General features: G+C 34.4%; 2 pseudogenes; both read left to right on the plus strand.

Annotated features, from left to right (window-relative positions):
* LOC116091713 overlaps positions 1-2,953 on the plus strand; it is a 20,635-nt pseudogene extending 17,682 nt beyond the window's left edge.
* A 12,789-nt stretch (positions 2,954-15,742) lies between these two features.
* On the plus strand, positions 15,743-16,653 carry LOC116092171 (annotated as a pseudogene).
* The last annotated feature ends 733 nt before the right edge of the window (positions 16,654-17,386 follow it).

A 17,386-nucleotide genomic window follows, 5' to 3' on the forward strand; every position in this document is an offset into this window, starting at 1 on the left:
CCTATCTATTTCTAACTTCGTTTTCCAGGTAACCTACTGTTTATGTTGCTGCAGGACAGCAACAGATAAACATGTTATTCAAGTTAATATTACATGACTCTACTGTCTTAGCAATCTAAAAATATCTTACTTTTTATGGTGACAGGATTTATATAAAATATAAAGAATAAAGATTGGAAAAGACGAAGTTCAAAATTTCTTATTTGTGCTGGTGTTAAATATTACTCTATAAGGATGAATGAGGCAGATGAACAGTACCTCGGAAAGTTATTTGCAATTAGCTGATATACAATAGTCATTGACAGAAAATGAGTAATTTACTTTATTTTACCATCAATTTTATAATATATTTATATATTTCTTTTAAAAATGTATCATTCTTTTCTCTTCATAATGACGGGGCTGTGATAAAACAATGAAATTTGAGTCCTTTCTAACATGCTTCTTTCATGACATTTTTCACATTGCTATGCTTTCTGCCATTCCAAGAGTGAGTGTAGCAATTATAAGGCAAATAAATTATACAACAAATGCTTATTCTCATAAATTCTGCTGAAGGTATCTATTATAATCCAGTCTTGCCTTTCATGTTCCTATTATGGTCATTTTACTCACTGTTCTATGTATGACATGTCTTCTCCTAAGAGAATGAGTTAAATAAGAAATGGAAGTGAGGAAATTATGATATTTATATACATGTGTGAGATATATTTTACTGATAAAACATTTATATTTTGAGCACTTCTTTTCCTTCTTCCATCTCTTTGCAGATGCTCCCCATCACTCTCCCCATTCAACTCTATATTATTTTTTCTCTCTCTTTCAAGCAAACAAACAAACAAGCAAATATGAAACTAAAACAAAATGAAGCAAGAAACACATACAAACAAAACCACAAAAATAAAAATGACTATAAAGCTAATTGGGATAACAGAAATGCCAAAATAAAGGGAAAGAAAAGAAAATATCCATACAATTAACATTGAGTTTTGTTGTATGTTGTACACCTGCTCCTGCCCATGAGGTCACACTGTAATATGGTTTGTATATACTTGAGAATCAAGTAAAAAAATGCTTTGCTAGACATTTAATTTGATCTTCATAAAAAGTATGTACAAATTCTTAATTCATACCATGAGAAATATTTGAAGTCAGATTGTATAGTTTTGCTTTTATTTGGTTATTCATTATTGAACCTGGCATACCACATTTTCTGCAGAATTATTTCTATTTTTTTTCACCTGTTTGTACCACCATTAGCGCTACAACAGTTTATCTCTGCACATCACTTTTACTAAAATTCAATAAGTAAAAATATTTTTTCTATTTATATTATCAAAATTAACAATTGTCACAATATTTTTAAAGCTTTAATTGTCTTGTTACATAGCCAACATGGTATATTTTTCTTAACTATGAATCATTTTCTCATCCTTCCACGTTTTTGTCATCATGTCAGTGGATTATTTTAACAGTCATATACCTCCTTATTTTAATGATATAAAAGTATATGCGATTAAAATTATGTATAGACAAATTTTCATTATATGCTCTGAGAAGAAAATGATCTAAAAAGTAAAAATTTTGTATATATAAACTATATAATTTAAATAGTAAAGGAAATTAATTATCTACATAGTATTAAATAATTTTAGCTGCTTCATATTGTTGTAAATAAAAATAATACAAATGGAGGGGTATAGTAATTTTAACATATCTTTTAAAAATTAATAAAATATCATCTTATATTATCAATAATTAGGATATTTGAGAAAAATAATAAAAGCTATTGAACAAAACAAATATGATTTAACAGCAACTAAATAATTTATTGAATTGATTACCTTCTATTATTTGTTAAGAAAGTATCTATGATTTTTCAGTCATTTTTATATGGTTGTGATTCAATTGAATTGTTGCTTCTGAAATTCTCTGTTCCATAGATAACTATTCTTGCACAGAGTATAATAAATGGAATGCAAGAGGAACATATCAGAATTTCTTCTCATGGGGCTGTCTTCTAAGCAGAACATTGAAGTGTTTTGCTTCTTGTTGTTCTCATTTTGTTACCTTCCCATCTTGTCTGGGAATCTACTTATGCTTATCTCTGTTAGATGTAGTTCTCTGTTTAAGCAACCCATGTACTATTTTCTCAGTCATTTATCTTCTATGGTCATTTTCTATACCTCCTGTGTGACACCCAAACTGATTGGAGATCTGCTAGTGAGAAGAAAATATATCTCTTATACAAACTGCATGCTACAGGTCTTTGCCATGCATTTTTTTTTTTTTTTTTTTTTTTGGTATTATTGAAGTCTTAATCCTAACAGCCATGGCCTTTGGCCATTGTGTGGCCATCTGCAAGCCTCTCCACTACATGGTCATCATGAGCAGAAGCAGGTGCCATATACTGATCTGGGCTTCTTGGGTTGGTGGGGCTACACACTCCTTTTCTCAGTTTTGTTTGCTAATCTGCTTGCCTTTCTGTGGCCCCAATGAAATAGACCACTATTACTGCGACATTTTCCCTTTGTTGAAAGTTGCCTGTACTGACACCACTATCACTGGTGTCCTGGTGGTTGCCAACTCAGGACTGATTGCTTTAGTAACCTTTGTTATTTTGTTCAGTTCATATGTGGTTATACTGTTCACATTAAGAAATTACTCAGCAGAAGGAAGACGCAAAGCCCTTTCTACCTGTGGATCCCATATCACTGTGGTTATTTTATTCTTTGGACCTTCCATCTTTGCTTACCTTAGACCTCCTACCACTTTCCCTGAGGACAAAACCTTTGCTCTATTTTATACCATCATTGCACCTATGTTCAATCCTCTCATATATACTTTAAGAAATATAGAGACGAAAAAGGATATGAAAAAGGTTTGGTGTCAAAACATATTTTCAGAAGAGAAACAGATAATTTGCTTTGTGGTAAGCAAATTCATACAGTAATAAGTGGCTCTGAAAACAAGAAGAAGTACAAGGGTTTAACTATTGAATATAAATTGCTCATTTAAAAAGAGAAGAATAGAAGGAATTAGAAAATACTAAAATGAAAATATACCTTGCAATTTGAGAATGAATTTTGTCTTTCATATTAAAGTTTTTGGTGTGATAGAATGGTGAATACAAAGCATATTAAATTTCTAAGCAATTTTAGAACCTTAAATTTTTAATTTGGATTTTTACATGATGATAAAAAAATATTTCAGAATACTTCAGAAATAAAATTGATGTATATTATTTTCAGATAAATGCTTTTATCTGAAATACTTTGTTTTATATTCTAATAATGTATGTGAATAAATCTTGTAGGGTGACAATTTTAACTAAACTATATCATGGTGTTTCTCTCATAAAACATACTCAAACTGTGGGAAATCAAGATGAAAAATAATAGAATTTATGCCATTATAGAAAACCTTTATTAGTTCAAGACTCTAAAACACTTGAATAAATCATTTTGTACAAGACAGACCTAAAAATATAGACCTGAAAATGAATCCATTCAAGTTTTGATGGCAAAGAACTAAGAAACTATATTCTGTTTATAAATTTTAAGCTGATAATTGTTTTGGTCTCTTACTGTATTGAAAAGTTTCTTTGTGATGTTTTTATAGATGGATGCCTGTATTCTTTAACCTTATTTCTCACTTAGTTGTTTTTCTCCTCTCTCCTCTCTCCCTTGTCAACATTGTTTTCTTGCATGCAAACAGTCTTTCCTTCTAAAGTCAGGTCAGTTATAGTCCATTTCCCTCTGTTACAAACATAAACCCTTTACTCTTCTTCTCCTTCTATGAAAGGTTATCACAGAAACAATTACCTTTTGATGAAGGGACCGTGCACTTGAGAAACAGTTTACAGCGACCCCTGGGCACGAGCTGACCTGAATCTCTCCTCACTGAGAATTAGCTTTCCTGGTTCCAGAAGGAATAAAGCAAACTTCCAAAGAAGGAAGCAACTAAGTCATACTCATCTATAATTCCTATGAATCACATCAACAGCTATTGTGACTCAGTAATGTAAATGGTAGAGTACTGGCAGGTATACCATGGCACTAAACATCAGCTCTCTAATTGGACATAAGAGCTACTTCATAAGAGGAAAGTGGTGTTTAATACCAAAAAAAACAAACAAAAAAAAAATACAAAAAACCCAAAAAACCAAAAGCCTAGCTCACTACTCAGTAAAGTCATGGATATTGACAAGAACTATTACTTAACTAAAACACTTTAAACCCTAAAAATAATCTGAACTTTCTCTTTATATACACAAGTAAATGTAGTCTTTACCTGTCAACAAGGAAACTCTGTAAAATACAAAGAGAATTACTGAAAACTATTCCCAATCAAACTTCAGAGTTGTATAGTCCTGTCTCAGTAGATAGATCTACAAATCACTCCTATACCTAAGGATTGGGAAACATTATGGAAAGGGAGCTGGAAATAACGTAAAAGCCAAAGTACCACATTGTGAGATTTCACATTTGTTTTGAAGAACTTAAACTGGTTTGAAACAACTTCTTTATAGTACTTAGTAAAGAATGTAAAGGATAATATAATACGACTCCATAAAGAAGAATGACAGCAGAGAAAAAAATATAAAATTCATTAAGTGAAAATAAAACACAACTGACCAAATTCTAGACCTTTAAATATGAATTAAAAATTAATATAAAAAATTGTAGTGAAAATATGTTAATTTACCAAAACTTTGGTAAAATAGATTTTTAAATATTTCATTTTATCATATATAAATTATACTTAAATAATGATACTAAAATAAAAATAGTATTCCTTTACAATTTCTTTCTTCTTTTATGTCCACATGTTTCTTTTATTCCATCTTCAAATGTTTTTAAAATTGCAGTATTAATTGCTTAGCCTATCAAAATGTATCTCATCAATATCATTGATATTACCATAACATACTTAAAATTTGCCATAGTAGATGGTTATACTTTAATAAAAATATGTGCTATTTGTGTATGGGTACGATTAAGTGTGGTCCTGGGGAATGGATCATGACCTTGTACATACTAGTAAAGTATCTGATCTTAGTTGTGTCTCTGACTGTAACGTTAGCATTTTTTTAAATGAGCTACTTAAGACTCTGTCTAAACTGAAACTCCAGGTTTGGGTGGAAAGCCAATAGTCAACATCAAAATAAATGGAGAGAAAATTAAAATAATTCCATTAAAACCAGGGACAAGACAAGGCTTCCCACTCTCCCCTATTTATTTAATATATTCCTTGAAGTTCTATCTAGAGCAATAAGACAACAAAAGGAGATCAAGAGTATATGAATTGGAAAGGAAGAAATTAAGGTATTCCTATTTGCAGATGATATGACAGTATACATAAAGCAACCTCCAAAAGTCTACCACAGAATTGCTGATAACTACAGAAAAGTGGCTGCATACACAACTCAAACTCAGGAGCCCTCAATTATACAAATAATAAATGGACTAAGAAAGAAATTAGGGAAATAACATCCTTCACAATAGTCACAAATAATATGAAATATCTGGTTGTAACTCTAGCCAAAAAAGGGAGAGATCTATATGACAAGAAGCTCAGGTTTGGAAAGAAAAAAATTGAAGAAGATATTAGATGCTGAAAGGCTTTTCCAGTACCTAACAAATACAGAGGTATATGTTCTCAGCCAACCATCGGACTGAGCACAAGACAAGGTCCTCAATGGAGAAGCTAAAGAAAGGCCTGAAGGAGCAGAAGGAGCTTTCAGCCCCATAGGAGGAACAACAACATGAACCAACCAGTACCCCCAGTACACCCAGGGACTAAACCACCAATCAAAGAGCACAGATGGAGGGACCCATGGCTCCAGCCGCATATGTAGCAGAAGATGGCTTTGTTGGACATCAATGGGAGGAGAGGCCCTTGGTCCTGAGAAGGCTCAATGCCCCAGCTTAGGGGAATGCCAGGACAGAGAAGAAGGAATGGGTGGTTTGGTGAGCAGGGGGAGGAGGAAGAGGATAGGGGGTTTTCAGAGGGGGGGAAATCAGGATAAGGGATAACATTTGAAATGTAAATGAAGAAAATATCTAATAAAAAAAAGAAATTTTTTTTAAAAAAGAAAGATCTTCCATGCTCATAGATCAGTAGGATTAACATAGTAAAAAAGACCATCTTATCAAAGCAATCTACAGATTCAATGTAATACCCATGAAAAAGATAACGCAATATTTTACAGACCTTGAAAGATAAATTCTCAACTTCATATGTAAAACAAACTCAAAACAAACAATGACATCAAAAACAATAACAACAACAACAACAAATCCAGGATAGCCAAAATAATCTTAAATAATGAAATAATGTCTGAAAGAATCACCACCCTATACCTCAAGCTCTATTTAGAGCAGCAGTGCTAAAAACTGGATGGCACTGGTACAGAAAGAGACAGGTCAATCAATGGAATAGCACAGAAGACCTAGAAATAAACCCACAGCCCCATGGACACTTGATTTTTGACAAAGAAGCCAAGATCATTCTATGGAAAAATAAAAAAATAATCTTAACAGCAAATGGTGCTGGTCTAACTGGATGCATTTATCACTCTGCCCAAAACTCAAATTTAAGTGGATCAGGACCTCAACATAAAACTGGATACATTAAACCTAATAGAAGAACGAGTGGAGAAGACCCTCAAGTGCGTTGTTACAGTAGTCAGTTTCCTGAACAGAACACCAATGGCTCAGGCCCTAAGATCAAGAGCTGACAATGGGACCTCATGAACTTGCAAAGCTTCTATAAGGCAAAGGATATTGCCAATAGGACAAAATGGCTGCCAACAGATTGGAAAAATATCTTCACTCACCCTCCATCCAATAGATAGCTAATAAAAATATATAAAGAACTCAAGAAGTTAGACTCCAAGAAACTAAATAACCCAATTAAAATTGGGGCACAGAACTAAACAGAATTCTCAATAGAGAGATCTTAAATGGCCAAGAAGTTTGAAGACATGTTCAACATCCTTGGTTATCAGGGAAATACAAACTAAAATGACCCTGAGACTCCACTTTACACCCACGATTTTGGCAAAGATAAAACACTCAAGGGACAACACATCCTGGCGAAGATGTGGAGAAAGGAGCAAACTCCTCTATTCCTGGTGGGACTGCAAACTTGTATAACCACTCTGGAAATCAATCTGTGTAGCCACCAGTGGCGACAGAGAACTTGGTTCCTGAAAGGAAAGCTGAGGCTGTGTGGAAAGGATGACAAGAGAAGAATGAGACCAAGAATGAAACCAAAGCTTCTGATCAAGGCCCAATGTTAACTATTTGAGTCTGAACTTTAAAAGGGGGGAAGCCCATCCCCCACTATGCCAGGATCTCTTTGCTTTGTTTGGATCTCCTCAGGAAAACAAGCTCAGCTGCTCAGCAGGTAGTGGTTCCTAGTAGGAAGCTGCAGAGTGGCAGGACAATAGACTTTACCTAGGTCAGAAGACTCCACCCTAGGTGGGCTAACCAGCTGTGGCAAAACAAGTTCTGATTCAGCCCTCTCAAGGCTGTGGGGAGGGCACAAATCTGTTTCCTGGAAGATTGGAAATAGTTCTACTGGAAGACCCAGTTATATCACTCTTGGGCATATACCCAAAAGAAGCAGCTCCACCATACTCTAAGGACAAGTGCTCTATTATGTTTATAGAAACTTTATTATTAATAACCATCAACTAGAAAGGACACAAATGTCCCTCAACTGAAGAATGTATACAGAAAATGTAGTTCATTTATACAATGGAATACTGTACAGCTATTAAAAATAAGGACATCATGAACTTTGCAGGCAAATTGATGGAACTTGAAAATATCATCCTGGGTGAGGTAACCCAGACCCAAAATGACATTCATGGCATGTATTCACTGATAAGAAGTATTAGCCATGACATACAGAATACCCATGATATACCCTACACACGCACAAAGAAGTTAAACAAGAAGAAAGAACAAAGCAAGGATGCTTGGATAACACTTAGAGGTGGAAACAAAATAATCAAAGGAGACAGAGGGAGGGAGGGAACTGAATGAAAGAGGGAAGGAAAAGTTGAATGTGAAGGCATTATTATGTGCAGGAAATTACCTGAGACAGGCCCAGATGGCAGAAGAATGAATGGGAATCTATAACTGCCTCGGGTTTGGTGAGGGGGTAAATCTCCAGAAAGTCCCAGAGACCTATATTAGAGGAAGTTCCCATAAGTCAATGCAGATGATCTTAGGAGAGATACTTAGCAGTAGTGACATAGAACTTGAAGAGGCTACCTCTTGTAACCAAGCAGGACTTCCAGTGGAAGGACAAGGGCACCAATCCACCCACAAGTCTTTCACCAAAAATTCATCTTCTCTAAAAGTAATGGAGGGATGGAGTAGAGACTGAAGGAAAGGCCAAGCAATAACTGCTCAACTGGAAACATCCAATTCTTTATAATATTTATGATTCACTGTATGCTTGCAGACAGGAGCCTAGCATAACTGTTCTCTGAGAGGCTATATCCAGTAGTTGATTGAAACAGAAGCATATACCCACTGCCAAACATTAGACAGAGGTAGGGGACACTTATGGAAGAGTTTGGGGAAGGATTGAAGGCCCCAACAGATGGGAACTCCACAAGAAGACCAACCAGATAAACAAACCTGGAACCTAGGGAGCTCTCAGAATCTGAGGCACCAATCAAAGAGCCCCAACCCTCCCAGTCCCACCTCACATAAGTAACAGACTGACAGCTCAGTCTTCATGGCTACCCTTTCTGGCCTCAGTGGGAACAAATGCTCATAATCTGACAGAGACCTGATGTGCCATGGATAGGGGATACCTAGAGTATGACCCTCTTAGAGGAGATGAGGACTGGGGGAGGGGCTGGATGAGAGAGGGCAAAGGATGGGGAGCAGCATTTGGGCTTTAAATAAATGAATAAATAAATAAATTTCCAAAAATAGTTAAATACTTCAGAACCTCCATATTCAAGTGGTAGATTTAAAACTCAATTTCATCATATATATTCAAATCTTAAACTGGGCTCAGGGTTTGTCTGTCACTCCAAAAACTTATTTATTGTATTTCTTCTATGTTCTAAATTTCAATGTGACTGTGACAGAATCATTGAACAGATTAATTGGCAAATACTGTGCAAATATCTCTTACAATAAGAATTAAGAGACAGAAAGGAGAAATGGCTGTGACAACATTACCTGCGAATAATTGGCTGTGTAGTTGCCACGATTGTGTACTAGTTCTATGATTTGCTCATTTAACAAATGCTTCAGGGGTTTGTGAAAAAGGGACATGAACCTGCTTTCTCTGGAGACTGGACATGTGTGAACGCTTCCATATATCTATAAATATTTTGTGGCAGGAAAAGACATTTAATGCTCAGATACTAGAAAAATTTTCAGTGTAAGGGCTGAATTTAGACATATTTTTATGTAGTAAAGTGGATATTAGTGGATCTTTTTTTTTAAGTGACTGAAGAATCGTTTTAACCAATATTTCAGTCTTCATGGCAGAGTCTAATGCCAGTCTTCTATAGGATTGTCTTGAAGTTTCTCCTTTCTCCATAGTTTCTACACCTGAAATCAGATTGGATAAATCTAAAATATAATTTATGTTGTAAAGACTCAGTTCACCAATTTACATGGTGCAGATTATTTTTCTATATGATTCATCATCACTGTAAATCAAAACACAGAGAGTAAACTAGAGAAATATGTTGGAAACAGACTTTGTCTTCAAAAGAAAGGGTAAGTTTTTAAATCTAATTAAACTATCTTCTCTCCCACTCACTATCAGCTCATTTTCATTTTGAATCCTTTAAAACATAATGGAACAGAGTCAAATTTTATCTACTGATGTGAAGTTGGTATTAGTTTTTATTTCTTCATCTTACACTGGCCTCTGAGTGACTAGACTATGACTTGGGGTACCTGCAGACTTATTTGCAAACTGTGGAGTCAGGACAAGAGTTGGTGTGGACCCTATAAATAAGACAGTCAGTTTGCCGATGCTGATAGAACAGTGTTGGAGTCTGGCATATATTTTCTGTTTACAATTCACCCTATGGGTTTGATGAAAGAGCAAATATAAAAAATAAAAGAAAGAAAAAAACCCACTTCAATGATAAAACACCCTTCAGCTATAGTTTTTTGTTAGCCATTCCTGAAACTTGTCCTGGCTTATCTCATGATTTTCATTCTATGATGCTTACTGATAATAACATTTTGTTCCTTGCGATGATGAGTCTTCTCATAATTATAATAGACATAATTGCTGTAAGAGATATAGGGATTAAAACACGTGGAGCACAAAGGCTTGGCTTCTGTTCCTGGGTATTACCTGGAAGCTCTGTGATAAACACAGCAAGATTTTATAGTATGTGCAGACCAGAACAGTACAATCTTGCCATATTCCAGTGTGGTAAAACTGAGTTATTCAACAATGCTCAAACAAAAATGACAAGAGGTTGTGCTATAGATGACGTGACTCAATGAACACACAAAATGCTTACAATGGCTATATATTTGTAATTAAGGCACTTGACTATGTAAATATAGAGCTTTGCATTGTGCTCTCTCTCCATAGAAAAATATGGGGTAGATGTTTTAGAAGAGAAAAAAATCATCAGGATGCACCATGCAGAACTTTTAGAGAGGAGTGCTTGCATGTTACTTGAAGTGAACATGGTGAGACACGGACGAGTGGTACTCAAAGCCATAGTGAGGATCTCACCCACTGTGTTTAGAACAGTAGTAAGTAATTTTACAGCACGTGTGTCCTTTGATTTCACATGCCCACTTGTCTGTTGTACCATATGACAGGGCCTGGGCCTGTGGCTGCACAGCGCGTTAGTTGAAAAGGAGGCAATGTATAAATGAGATATTTTATTATAAGAAGGAGAAAATAGGCTGATCAAGTACAGAGAAAGAAAGGAGAGGAAAGAGAGAGAAAAGAAAGAGAGAGAGAGAAAGGAAAGGAAAGGAAAGGAAGAAAGCAAGAGAAGAATAAAGAGCAGGAAAGAGAGGGGAGAGAGAGCAAGAGGAGAGCAGAGACGAAGAGCCAGAGAGCAAAAGAGCAAGAGAAAGAGAGAGGAAGAGCGAGAGAGCAGGAAAGTGAGAGAACAAGAGAGCGAGGAGGGGGCAAACCGCCCCTTTTATTGTATGGGGCGTGGGGTGTCTGGCTTGTGGTCAGATGACTGGATGTAGGGTCCAGCTAGAATGCTGGGAGCTTGTGGCATCGTCTGCCTGATAGAGCACACATCTGCAGGGGCAGCTGTGAGGGGTTGTGACTGAAACAGGAACCAAAGACTCAGGAGTTATGGCCAAGCTCTTTCTTACTCCTGCAAGCAGAAATTGCCCACCGGGGCTCCAGGGCTCAAAGCCAAATACTCTACTGGGCCTAAGTTACCTGAGCAGACCACTGCCCCACACTGCCCCACACTTGTCCATTTAAACAATGATAGGAAAGAGGAAAAGGGAAAAGTATGTATGAAAAAGGAAGGTAAAAGGAAATTTTAAGTGTTGGTTCTTACTTTCTGATTAAACACATAAAAAGGCATATGTCTACAGGCCATTGGTGGCTTTCTAAAGAATTCATAAGATTACATATATGTATGTATAATATATGTAAGAGAAAAATATAAAAAAGGATGATAGAAGTAGCAATATAAAAACATAGAGATATCCTCATATCTGTAGATATGTATATTTGTATGCATATATCATTATGATTTATTTTATTTTTCCCACTACATTTCATGAAACTTTAAAAAGTAGTAACTGTAACATACTGGGCCAAAAGACCCATAGTCTAAACAATGCAAATATCTATTATAATGAAGAGGGACAATATTCCATTTTGCTGTTCCTTTGTACAGAAGTTGAGGATCAGGACTTCCAGTCCTTTCAAAAAGGGTACTCCAGTGAAATCAAACATAGGATGCCCTGCAGTGCCTGTCTGTATTTTATGGCTCTCAGCATCAGTGATACTAATAGACTTACATTATAAATTTTGTATATATGTATTTGTTGAGTCATATCATCCCTAGTACTCATTCCTTTCAGTACTGTTCAAACTTTTTTTTCATTATGTTTTCTTGCACTATACCTAATCAGGCAAGGTTAAGTTATGCTAGTCTGCTCACAATGCAAAAACTCATTTGTTTATCACATATCCCAGATACTATCCAGAAACAGAAGCCAAGCCTTTGTGATCCAAGTCTTCTATCACCTGCAATTTTTCATGGAAAGTTGAATTCACTTTTCTTACATATAAGAACAGGCAAACAAATGTCATTAGCAGGAGAGTGTTGGAATCTTGAATGATGTAGTCTTTTCATTACATTGAAAATGTAGCTCATCAGGAACACACAAAATTTATAAAATTCCACTGAATAACAAATGATTATTATTTTTATTTCAGGAGAGTAATGAATCTTTTCTTCAATTTTTATTACCTCTCTCTCTCTCTTTCTTTGTGTGTGTGTGGGTGTGTGTGTGGGGTGTGTGTGTGATTGGGTGTACTCCATGGAATATCCATGAAAGTCACAGGGCTTCTTACAGGAATGAGTGTATCTTTCACCATGTAGGTTGTAGGATCAAATTTAGGTTGTCTGGCTTGATTGGCAGCACCATTCTCTGGGGAGGATCTCACCAACTCATGGTGAATCTCACCAAGTGGGAGTTCCTATGTTTGTGCCCCCCAGTTTTACATTGTAATAATGGAAAGAGACCCAAAATTCATTATCATGCTTTTAGGAATTTCTTCTAAGAAACTACTTACATCTCTAAACCTTTCTATTGTTTTTGGAGTCTGATACCTAGAGGGAATTCTATTGATTTGTTTGCGTGGATATATATTTTCCTTCTCATTCTCATTGAATGTGATTTAATTTCTTTCATAAAAAATGCCTTTTCTCTAATTTTTATATCACTGGAATCTATATTATTACAGGTGTTATGTTTCAATTTTCCCTTCATTATAGAAATCCTGTTGTCAAGATGCTATGTAGTTTTGATCTTTTTGTTAATAAAAGCCTTAAATTTTATTTCTATCTTGTAACCACCAGAGAAAAGCTAGCAAGATCATTAAGGATGATTGTATTTCAGATACTTTGGGAGGAAAGTTTAGATTTAAAACAATGTAAAAAATGAGCAAATAAACAACTTAAATAAAAGTTTTATGAAACAGGAGGCTGAACATGAGGAATGATAGTTAGCAAACCAGGGGAACAGCAGTGGATAGCCACATGCCTACCTTATTTATATAGAGTGAACTAATATTTATAGTGACCCAATAGAGACATATTGTTGAAATACACATAGTTACATATGAATATTGTGATATTGAAGTTTTATATCTTCAATGGACAGAGAAGTGGTGTTTGGGTATGCTTGTCAGGGTGACACACACCTCTACCACTCCCTTACAGGTAATATGAGAATCTGGCTACAAACTGACCTCTATAATTTGAGGTTTTAATTCATCTGTTGAAGTAATTTTAAGTTCCTTTGTGAACATATATCACACGATAAATTATTCCTTTCTGTCTGAAGATGATTTTTCTTCTTCTAATGTAACAAAGTAGTGCCTTAAATATTTAACTGTTTGGTTTACATTCTTTTTTTTTTCTTGAAATTAGATTTTGTTTATCCAGTGTATTTTGATTACTCTTACCTCCTCAGACTCTTTTGATTCACCCATTGAGCTAAAGATGATTATAGAAGAGGAGAGAATGACTTCTATATTATAAAGAATATGATTTAGGACTAAAGTAAAATAGATTAATTGGCAAATTGAACTAAATGATATGTGAAGATTTTACAGCAAAAGAAATAATCACTGACAAAAGCCAACAGAATTTTTAGCTAACAATCCCATTATCTGCTATTTAAGAATATATCAAAAGTGTTAGTAAATGTGTGACATCTCAGGAAAAAAAGTAAAAATTAAGATGTTTTTATAAAACTCATATGAGAATAATGAAGTATATTTATTTCTATCAACTAACTCATATAAAATAACATCATAAAATAAATTTGTTTTCATAAACTTTAGCTTATCTGAAAAGTTGTCAGACCTATAATTCTGACCACATGTTTATGTAAGATTAAGATACACAAAGCACAGATACAAATAGACTCAAATCTCTCTGGAACCAAATATAAGAAACTCAACATGTTTCTTTCTTCACAGAGGAAGGGTAAATTGAAAGTCAGTTCTTTTGTTCCTACATATTTTCCTTGTTTTGGTGATTACATAATAACCATAAAGTATACAGAAATAAGTTAATGAAGTTATACAAAGTTTGAAAACAGCTAATATTTATCAATTAGGATGTTTCATTTAGCATTAGTTAAAATGTTTTATGTTTTACAATTCATTATATTTTATAAAGTTATTATTTATAAAGTAAAAATTATAAGAATTATAAGTAGCTTGAAATAAGATGCTATCATTATTACACTATTATTATAATATTAAATTTAAATTGATATTTATGACTGTAAGGTATAAAAGCATGTGGCCATTAAAATGGGTCACCAGGTAAAGAGTTGCTGCCATGCTTAACAAACTGAGATCAATTCCCTGGGCCCACTAGGTATAGGGAGATAATTATTCTTTTGGCCTTTACATGACTGTGATTGTACAAATATACATATATATATATATATATATATATATATATATATATATACACACACAGCATACACACATACATACACACACACACATACCTATGCACAAAAGGTGAGAAAGAGGAAAACACACATAAAGAAATGAAATAAAGATATGACTTACAAACAAACTAAAAATTTTATAGAAATTCTACATCAAAATGAGGCAGTAAGATTACATTGAGGACTTCTTTCAGTTATCTAAGATACAAATATTTGAATGCAGAACCAAAAATGAAAAAAAAAGTCAATAAAAATTAACATTGTAGCAAACAAGTTTCTCACATAAAATTTAAAAAGCAGACAATTATATATATACATATATATATATAAAATGTTTGTGTGTGTTTGTATGTGTGTATGTGTATATATGTGTGTGTGTGTAGGACATGTATTATTTTCTAAGTAACATTTTTCTATTTAAAAAAATAAAATCTCTAATGAAATCTAAAACTTACAGTTAGAAAATGTTACATTTCTAATGGAATAAACCTAAATGTAATGAAAGCATTATAGTATACTTTTCTTTGATCATAACAAACTTTTCTTATAATGGAATCACTAGGCTTAGTGGTTCATTACATTTAGGAGTGCTTTTCATATTACAGAGCACAGGGAAAGAATCAGCAATAGGTCTAGATGTACATGTGAATGTATGCATGCATGAAATATTTATTCTTTCAATGCACTCCAAATGTGTAAAGAATATGTTTGAACTCATTCCCTCACAACAAAACCTATAGACACATATGCTTTTCCTAAGTTTCTTAATCAACACATGACTTTTTCAAAAGAAGAACAAACTTTACACTTTGAAATATCAACAGGAATCAGTCCAGTAATCTTCTGAGTCAATGAGAAATCTCATTGAGACATAGGTATCTATGTTGAACTTTTAAAAGATTCTTCAGTGAATTAAAAGGCAGATGAGACTAACAAAGTTAGAACCAAGGAATTTTAACATCTGGACATTGATCTCAATATGTCCTTTCTTTGTTTGCAGGTTGAACATTTTTCAGCCAGTCCCATCTAATACAGCCACTGATAGGATGCATAACAACAGTGTGACTGAGTTCATTTTGTTGGGGTTGACTCAGGATCCAGAAAAACAGAAGGCCATATTTGGAGTCTTCTTGATTCTTTACCTTCTGACTTTAATAGGGAACTTTCTCATTGTGGTGACCATTAAGATGAGTCAGACACTTGGGAGTCCCATGTACTTTTTCCTCTTCTATTTGTCTTTTGCTGATGCTTGCTTCTCTACGACTACAGCACCTAGATTGATCGTGGATTCCCTCTCCCAGAAAAAAATTATTACCTACAATGAATGTATGACTCAGGTCTTTGCAGCTCACTTCTTTGGGTGCATGGAGATCTTTGTGCTTATCCTCATGGCCTTTGACCGCTATGTAGCAATCTGTAGGCCTCTAAGATATACAACTATAATGAGCCAACGTATCTGTGGTATATTAGTGATTGTTGCCTGGATAGGGTCTTGTCTTCACTCTTCAGCACAGATTTTCTTAGCCTTAAGATTACCATTCTGTGGTCCAAATGTGATCGATCATTATTTCTGTGACTTGCAGCCCTTACTGAAACTTGCCTGCATGGATACCTATGTGATAAATTTGCTAGTTGTGTCTAATAGTGGTGCCATATGCATGGTAAGTTTCATAGTACTGCTTATCTCCTATATTGTCATCTTATACTCTCTGAGAAAACACAGTGCAGATGGAAGACGAAAGGCCTTGTCTACATGCACTTCTCATTTCATTGTGGTGGTCATATTTTTGGTCCATGTATATTTATATATACACGGCCTCTAACTACTTTACTAATAGACAAGATGGTGTCTATGTTTTATACAATATGTACACCTTTGCTAAACCCTCTTATCTATACTCTGAGGAATGCAGAAGTAAAAAATGCTATGAAAAAGTTATGGTGCGGTAAAGTATGACTGTCATTAATAAAGAATATATGAGAATTCTAAAATGTAGCTCCTTAAGAGGTTAATTTAGATACATAGGCAGAAAACCAAAGTATTTCTGAGGGTATAGAATCGACGATCATGTATTTGTATGTATAAATAATAACCTGGGATAAGGGAAATAGCTTAAGTGGTAAATGTATTTGCCACAAGTATGATGACTTGAATGAGGTCAGTATAATTCCCTGAAACCCACATGGTTAAAAGAGAGAATAACTCCTAGTTATTGTCTCTCCAACTACTAAAATAATCATGTGGTACACATATACATAAATATAAATACAAGCAATAAAAATTTGAAAGCTAGAATTTGTATAAAAACCTCATATATAGATAGAAATTTAACAATTATTTATTCATATGATATGAATATTTTAAACCTAGAGTAGATTATCTGGTTAACATCCCAGGTGTACTAAAAATAATGAGAGGGAAGAGTGTTGGTTTGTTGGCTTTTAACAGTACAAAAAAATTCAGACTTCATATATTCAGGAATGAATGTCAGAGCTGGAGTTTATCCTATTGCTCCATTGCTGTTTTAAATGATACATTTTCATTTCTAGTATAAAATAATCCAAATTATTATAAATCACACTCATTCTGACCTTTCCATCTCACAATGAAGCATAGTCATCCTGTTTCGCTATCACAGGTTATGAATTACATGGATACACAGAAGTACCCCTTCAAGTAATAATGGTCT

This window comes from Mastomys coucha, unplaced genomic scaffold, assembly GCF_008632895.1.
Source record: "Mastomys coucha isolate ucsf_1 unplaced genomic scaffold, UCSF_Mcou_1 pScaffold15, whole genome shotgun sequence".
Classification (NCBI taxonomy): Eukaryota; Metazoa; Chordata; class Mammalia; order Rodentia; family Muridae; genus Mastomys; species Mastomys coucha.